This window comes from Camelus ferus, chromosome 10 (assembly GCF_009834535.1).
Source record: "Camelus ferus isolate YT-003-E chromosome 10, BCGSAC_Cfer_1.0, whole genome shotgun sequence".
Taxonomy (NCBI): Eukaryota; Metazoa; Chordata; class Mammalia; order Artiodactyla; family Camelidae; genus Camelus; species Camelus ferus.
The window spans coordinates 17,499,686-17,508,032 of NC_045705.1; the positions used below are offsets into that span (position 1 = coordinate 17,499,686).

Here is an 8,347-nt window from a genome sequence, read left to right on the forward strand (position 1 = left end):
GATCTGTTAAAGACAATCTCTGTCCCGCCACCCCTTGAAGATGTTTGCGTCAAGGAATCTTAAGCCTTAAGGACATCCTATGCAAATAAGATACCAGTGACATTGTTAAAGAAGATATAATCAGCACACAAGTTAACAATCTTAGTACATGGTGGTTTACGATTAGGGTAAAGGTTACAATGCTTATGCCTACATGAAGGAATGCATGCTTTGAATTGTCAAAATTGTATAAATTGACTGCTGGAAATAAACTCGGGGTCCATTCTTGGTCCTGTGTCTTGCGGGCTTAGAGTGCGACCCTCTCAACCCCACCTTTTGTTGTCTTCTTTCTTTTCTCAGTCCTGTAGCACAGGTTTTTGGACCTGCTCATTGTCGGCTGGCTCCGACAACCCAACATGGACAGTTTCCTTTGGACGGGCCTGAGGGCTTGGTTAAGTCTGGGGCACCACCACTGCTGCTGATGTTGTGAGCGGAGGGCGAGGTCCTGGGGACACGCTGGGGGGCGGTGCTGAGCTGCTTAGGGTACAGCCGCCAAGCTTGGAGGGGCTGCACTGAGGCTTGTCTTAGATTCTTGGTGCAGGTGGAGGGGACACAGAAGCCAAGGAGGCTCTGCTTCCCCCTGGCACGGTTAGGATGACTGCCATTCTGGGTGGACGCCTCCCTCTCCAAAAGCAGGGATTTCTTGCTTTGTTGATGCTGGTGGTGAGGCTGAAGTTTGCTGAGGGGAGAGGGAATTCTTTTCCCTCCCCAGGCAGGAGGGAGGCTGGCAGGCACGGGTGGTGCTGCCGGCCTTCCGTCCTCACCCCTGGTCTTCCTCAGGCTGCCGATTCTCTGCACTGCTGCTCTGAGTGGGAACTGAAGCGGAATGGCAGCCTTGCTGAAACCTTGCTGCTTGAGGTTAGCAGATGGGCTACGGTGTACCTTGTGGGGTGGAGAAGGGGTGCTGCTAGTGGTCAGGTCCGTCGAAGGCTGGGCCCTCAGCCTGGTGGTGTAACCCTCCAGCTTGGATGCCTTGTAGCCCTGGAGCAAATAGGTGGCCATCACTTTGTGGTACGTCTGGCCCATCCAGAGATATGGATCTCTTCCCACATGGAACCCACCGACAGCATCTGAGGGTCCGTGGAGTCAGGGGTGGCTGCACGGAAGTCTTCAGTTCATTATCGTCATGACCAGCTTTCATCCATCAATCTTTCATGATTTGCTCTAAAGGGCTTCTCTTGCTCAGACTGTGAATGAGAAATTCCTTGAGCAGGTCACACTCTGTCGACACGGAGAAGAGGATATGGTACTATCCTCTCAGTACTGTTTCCACAGCTCCTTGAATTTCTGTGCATCCTAAGGCAGGGATCTGCTGACCAGGGTATCCAGGATGACTCCCAGGCCCCACGAATGCACTGGGAGACCTTCACACCTTTGATCCTTGAAGAGTTCCAGGCAGCATCAGGGGGGCTGCCTCACAAAGTATCCAGCTTGCTGCTAAAGGTGAATTTGTTGCTTAAGTTAAAGATGGCACTCTTGATGGTCACACCAGCATCCAAGTGCAGGTTTTCCGCCTTTAAGTCCCTATGAACAATAAACTTGCTGGTGATGGTACTCCATGGTAGACACTGCCATTCAGATTTTGGCTTGGGCCTCTTTTTCTATCATAAATCCATGAGTTACTAGGTAATCAAACTTCTCCTGCACTAGTACACGCCATTATGAGATAGAGGGATTAATCAGTCTTGATCACATCAAATAATTTATTGTTGGGATGATTCAAAGTCTTTGTGATTCCTGCTTCACAGGGTAGTTTCTGCAAGCTCAGGGACTCCTACTGAGTCTTATCCGTGATGTTCTGGGCTACCTCTTCCCAGTCAGGATGTGCCAGGCCAACGTCACCTTGGAGACGGGAGCAGGGCTTACAGCAACCAGATCTCAGAGTTTAGAAGAACAATTGCCTCAAACTGGGTCAATGCAAAGAAAACCACGCCTAGGTCTACAGCTAAAAGCCATGCTAGAAAGACAACTAAAATCTTATAAGGAAGAGAAAATAAAGTAACCAAAACTGTTTAAAGAACATCTCTAAAGTACTGAAAGAAGGAAATTACCAGCCTAGTATTCTATATGCAGTAAAAATAAATCACTTTCAAAAATAAAAGCAAAATAAAGATATTTCTTGATTAAAAAAGAAGACAGATATTTTTTGGAAGCTGACCAAACACAGATAATGACAAGTGGAAGGTCTTAGAATAAAGAAAAGGCCGAGTGGAAATTCTTATTTATTGGAAGAAATAAAAATCACTGGAAGGGTAAATATGTTGGTAAATATATCATTATCTGGCAACACAGGATTGCCACAAACCTTCAATTGGTAGAAAAACACAGCATCTGTAAAGCACACTTAAGACCAAGCACAATAAAATGAGGTATGCCTCAAAAAAGCTAGAAAAAGACATACCATGAAAACACAGAACCAAGGAAAACTAGTGCATTAGATTCTACAGACCATAACGAATCACCATTCCTGCCACATGGCCTTCGGGACAACATGGCGGCTTACTTCCTTCAAGTCCAGTAGCAGAGCATCTGCTGCTGCTGCTTTTCTCCTTTGTTAAGGGTTTACATGATTCACCCACACCTGCCTACCCAGGATAATCGCCCCCTTGATTAACTCAAAATCAGCTACTGGATCTTTAGTTACATCTGCAAAATCTCCTCACCTTTTCCATACAACATAACCTAATTCCATCATATTTGCTGGTCAACTCCAGGTGAGGCCATGACTCGAGGGTATGAGTCATTCGGGGTCATCTTAGAACTCTTCCTAACACAGAAGGAATGTCCATAGTAATATCAAAGTAGATTTCAGAAGAAAATCACTTGGAATAAACAGGAATATCACATGTTGATAAAGGATCAATTCAGCAAGAGGATAAGATAATCCTACCTGTATGTGCACCTAAGGACAAAAACAAAATAAATATATGTGCACCTAAGAAGCAAAAACTGATAGAACTATACAGAAAAGCAGAGAAATCCACAGTTTTCTTTGGAGATTCCACCACTCCTCACTCAGTAATCGACAGAACAAGTAAACAGAAAATCAAGGCACAAAAGAGCTGAACCCCCTGAACTAAAGGGATATCACTGACATTTAGAAAACATTTCACCACCAAGAGCACAATACACATTCTTTTCAAGTGTGTGTTTACCAGGATAATCTGTATTCTTGCCCATAAAACAAATTTAAGAGACTAGAAATCATAGATGGTGTGTTCTCTGACCACAATAAACTTACTAGAAATTAACAATAAAAAGGATGTCTAGAATAACTTATTGCTTTTATAGTGAAGAAGGTTTTCGGAGGCCCTTACTCTTCCATTCCTGCCAACATCTCTTCTTTTTTTCTATTATGAGTATAGTTCTTATGAAATTCCTTTGTATGTCTTTTTTGGAAATACATTTTTACTTATCTTCAATAAATACTGACGTTAGTAATAGGGTAGGTATTTATTCAACTTTGTAAGACATTAAGAAGTGATTTTCCAGACTGTTAGTGTACATGTCTTTCACCTTTTTGGTTAAACGTATTCATAGGTGTTTTATTCATGTGGATGCTACTGTAAATGGGATTGTGTTCTTAACTTCCTTTTCATGTCGTTTATTTCTGGTGTATAGAAACACAACTGATTTTTGCATGCTGATATTTAACTTTGCAAATTTGATGAATTTGGTGAATAAATAATAAGCTCAAGTAGTTTTGGGTGGGTTCTTTAGTATTTTCTATATGTAGGATCATTTTATCTAAATAGAGATGGTTTTACCGAGACAGGAGGGAAGGGGGCAGGGCACAGCCAGTCAAGGAATGACAGCAATTTAACCCCAAATGGTGGAAGATTCACCTCCCAGTTGGCCTGGAGGATTAAGTTGGTGGGAGGTTTGACTTTTTAGTAGACCCTGAGCTTCATTATATGCTCATTGTAACAGCGTGATAAATAACATGCCTGCAGGCGCCATGACAGCCCCAAGGCTAACTGCAAAAGGCCAAGGAGTGGGTGGTGGCCCAGTTCCTGGGAATTCCAGCCCCTTCCCAGGACAGTGGAAATGGTCCTACCTGTATGCACGTGAAACTACTGAGCCCATACAAACTGGCAACACCGCGCCTAACCGCCGTTTCTTGCCCCCTCCTCCTTGGAGACAGCCCGCGCTCTGTCTGTGGAGTGTGTACCTGCTTTACTGTAACCTGAGCACCCAACTCCCACACCTCTTTCCTTGCCTTTCTCTTGCCTTACACTCTATGCAGTGTGCATCTCTCTAAATAAACTACCTTTACTTGACTGTGGCTCATACTTGAATTCTTTCCTGCATGAAGCCAAGGACCCACACCTGGCGGGACATGTCCCAGGGGCTCAACTGAGACCTGGGACACAGCCCTCCCATCCTCATGCCCCACATCCGTTTTCCTGTGTCATTACTTCTTCCTTTATAATTTGGATGTCCTTATTTTTTTTTCCCTTGCCTAATTACCCTGGCTGGGACTTACAGTACAATGTTGAATAGCAGTGGTAAATGTGGGCGTCCTTGCCTTGTTTGTGATCTGTTGACTGAAATAAATACGCAGCCTAGAAGTTGAGAGTTATGTTTTATTTGGCGGGAGGACTCGAGCCGGGAGTACAGCCTCTCAGATGGCTCTGAGGGACTGCTCCGAAGAGGTAGGGGAGGAGCTAGGATAGATAGGAGCTTTACAACAAAGACCAGGTAGTTGGAACAAGAAAAGATTGCTTCTTATCTAAAGAAAACCAGGCATCTCAAGTTAAAGAATTTAGTGCTTTTCTATGTATGGGAGGAAGCAAACATTTGGGCTGATTGAATTCATTCCTTTGACAAGCACCTAGATATCTAGGGCCAGTATCCTGTCCTTTCTTATTCTGAGTACCCTCAGGGTGCACCTTTGTGAGTGGTTGCAGAGGCTGGGCGGCAGGCCTGTCCTCACTGGGGGGTGGTGGCAGCCGCTGATGACTTGATGGCTTCAGCATTCTTTGTTTACTGATACGGTTTGCAGTATTTTTTGTTCACAGATTTTAGGGGGAAAACTTTCAGTCTTTCAACACTGAGTATGAGACGAGTTGTAGGTTTTGGTAAATGTCCTTTATCATGTTTTTTGGGTCCCTATACTCAGTTCCAATGTGTGTGCTGGTCTTGGGGGGGTAGGGTGGGAGCAGTGGTTTCCCCATGCCTTGGAAACCAGCAGGCTACCCAGAATTCAACTCAATTCTGACACTATCTGAAGACGACATCAGATTCCACAGGTTAAGGCCTCAGTCTTACAAGGCTGCCCCCACCCACACACTTCTGACACCGGTCACAAGTCCAGGCTCTTGACCTGTACTTCTGACCAACTGGCTATAAATCAGAGGTTCCCATGACCCCCTTTTGGGGTTCAATTAATTTGCTAGAGTGGTTCACAGAACTCAGAGAAACATTTTACTTACTAGACCACCAGTTTATTATAAGAGGATATAATTCAGGGACAGCCAGGTAGAAGAGATGCGTAGGGCATGACATGTGGAACGGGGCACAGAGGTCCTATACAATATTGGAGCATGCCATTCTCCCCAGGTCTCCACACGTCCACCAACCTGGAAGCTCTCCGAACCCCATCCTTTTGGGTTTTTATGGAGGCTTCACTCAGTAACTCACTGGCCTTTGGTGACTGATTAAGCTCCAGCCCCTCTCCCCTGCCCACAGGCTAGGGTGTGGGATGGCTGGATCAAAGCCTCTAATCACTTGGCTGGCTCCACCCCAACCTTAGGTGCTTTCTAAAAGTCACCTTATTAACATAACAAAAGACAACTTTGTGGCTCATACCACTTAAGAAATCCCTAAGGTTTTAAGAGGTCTGTGCCAGAAACAGAGACAAAGACCAAATGTATATATTCCTTAATAGATATCACAGTATCATATTAACTTAAGGAATTTCCTTTCCAGTCTTAGATTTCTGGATGTATTTATTATGAAATGGTGTTGAATTTTGTCAAATGCTTACATTACTGAGATGGCCATGTTTTTTTTTTCTTTCATTTTATTAAACTGGTACATTAAATTGATTAAATTTCTGTGTTGAATCACCTTTGTATTGCCAGGATAAATCTTACTTGCCCATAATGTATACTCTTTTGAATGTGCTGTTGATTTGGCTTGCTAATACTTCTTGAGGATTTTTGTGGTTACATTGGTAAGAGACAGTGAAGGAGGATTAAGAAAGTGGCCGCACTTAGGCTAACAGATTGCTTATTCTTAACCCTTGCCCTTAAAACGATCAACTGACCTGACTGACCTGGTTGCTACTCACAGTTCCAGGCCCATTGTTAAAACTAAAGCTGTTGATCTTATTGATTCTACTTTATTACAGTCATTGAAATTTGGTCTCTGAGTCCTTCTCCAAGGAGAAGGTCACAGGGCTGTAACTTACAAAATAGCCTGAATTACCAAGAAGAACACCCCTTGAGTACTTAAGAGATAAAGAGATCTAATCACTGGCCTCTATAGAACTGGTCGCCTGGAGGCATCACGCCGCCATTCTAAGGCTTCTGATGAGAAAATGATCCTGTTGATTGTTATCGATGCTTTATTGTTTGAGCTATGGCTAGACAGCCACCCCACCCCATCCCCAGGTGGGCTCACAGTGTTGAAGGCACTGGCCTGCTGGGAGTCCCCTTTGCCTGGCAAAGCAGTAAAATTGCCTCTTTTTGTCTAAGCTCCAAGACCTTGTCTCTGGGTTATTTGGCTCGTCTGAGACGGGGCCAATCTTTCGGCAACAATATTGGTCTGGAGTTTTTTTGGCGTGGTACATCTGTCTTTCGTTTCAGGCAAATTTGGCCTCATAGAATGTGCTAAGAATTGGTCTCTCCTTTTGTAATTTTTAGAAGCATTTGAGTAGGACTTAGTGTTACTTCTTTTTAACATATTTGGTAGAATTCACCAGAGAAGCCATCTGGTCCTGGACTTTTCTATGTTGGAAGACTTGCTTATTAATTCAATTTTTGAATTTGTTATAAGTCTGTTCAGATGTTCTATTTTTTCTTGAGTCCTTTTTTATAATTTTTGTCTTTCTAGGAATATGATCATTTTATCCATATTACCCAATTTGTTGACATACAGTTGTTTTTAGTACTCTCTTATAATTCTTTTAATTTCTGTAAGGTCAGCTATAATGCAATGTCCACACTTTCATTTCTGAATTTAGTTATTTGTGTCTTTTCTCTTTTTTCTTGGTCAATCTAGCTAAAGTTTTGTCAATTCTGTTGATCTTTTCAAAGAAATTAATTCAGTAATTCTATTGTTTTTCTATTCTTTATATAATTTACTTCCTCCCTTATCTTTATATTCTTCCTCCTTTAGGGAATAGGGCTACCAGATATCTATCAAATGTTAAATTTAACAGCAAGGAGATTTCAAAGTAGCCATTCTAAAAATATGTTCACAGAACTAAAGGAAAGCATTATTAAAGAATAAATGAAGGTGTGATGACAATGTCATAACAACTCAAGAATAGAAGCAGATGGAAATCATAAAAAAGAACTGAATGTAAATTTTGGTCTCGGAAAGCACAATAACTCAAGTAAAAATACTCTAGAGGGTCTCAACATTAGAACTGACCTGATAAAAGAAAAAAATTAGTAAACTTGAAGATGGATTGAGATTATGCAGCCCAAAGAACAGAGGGAAAAAGAATAAAAACAAATGGAGCCGTGGAGAACTGTAGGACACCATTAATCATACCAACATGCAGGCGCTAGAAAGAACAGAAGGCGAGGAGAGAGAAAGGAAAAGAAAAAACACTCAAGAAATATGACTGAAAAGCTCTTAAATTATTTAAAACAAATAACCAGTACTTCCTGAAAATTCAATAAACACCAAGTAGGGTAAAGGAAAGAGACTCAAAATTGTTGCCAAAAGATCAGCCCCTGTTCCTGACGAGCCAAATAGCCCAGAGACAGGTTCTTGGAGCTTAGAAGAAAAGAAGCAATTTTACTGCTTTGCCGGGCAAAGGGGACTCCCAGCAGGCCAGCGCCTTCAACACTGTGAGCCCACCTTGGGGATGGGGTGGGGAGGCTGTTTAGCCATAGCTCAAACAATAAAGCATCGATAACAAATCAACAGGATCATTTTCTCATCAGAAGACTTAGAATGGCATCGTGATGCCTCCAGGCGACCAGTTCTATAGAGGCCAGTGATTAGATCTCTTTATCCCGTAAGCACTCAAGGTAATTGAGTAAGCACTCTTCTTGGTAATTCAGGCTATTTTGTAAGTTACAGCCCTGTGACCTTCTCCTTGGAGAAGGACTCAGAGACCAAGCTTGAT

At 42.8% G+C, this 8,347-nt stretch overlaps 1 pseudogene; it reads right to left on the minus strand.

The window, feature by feature from the left end:
* Window positions 1–366: 366 nt before the first annotated feature.
* LOC102507241 lies at window positions 367–2,783 on the minus strand (annotated as a pseudogene).
* Between the last annotated feature and the right edge of the window lie 5,564 nt (window positions 2,784–8,347).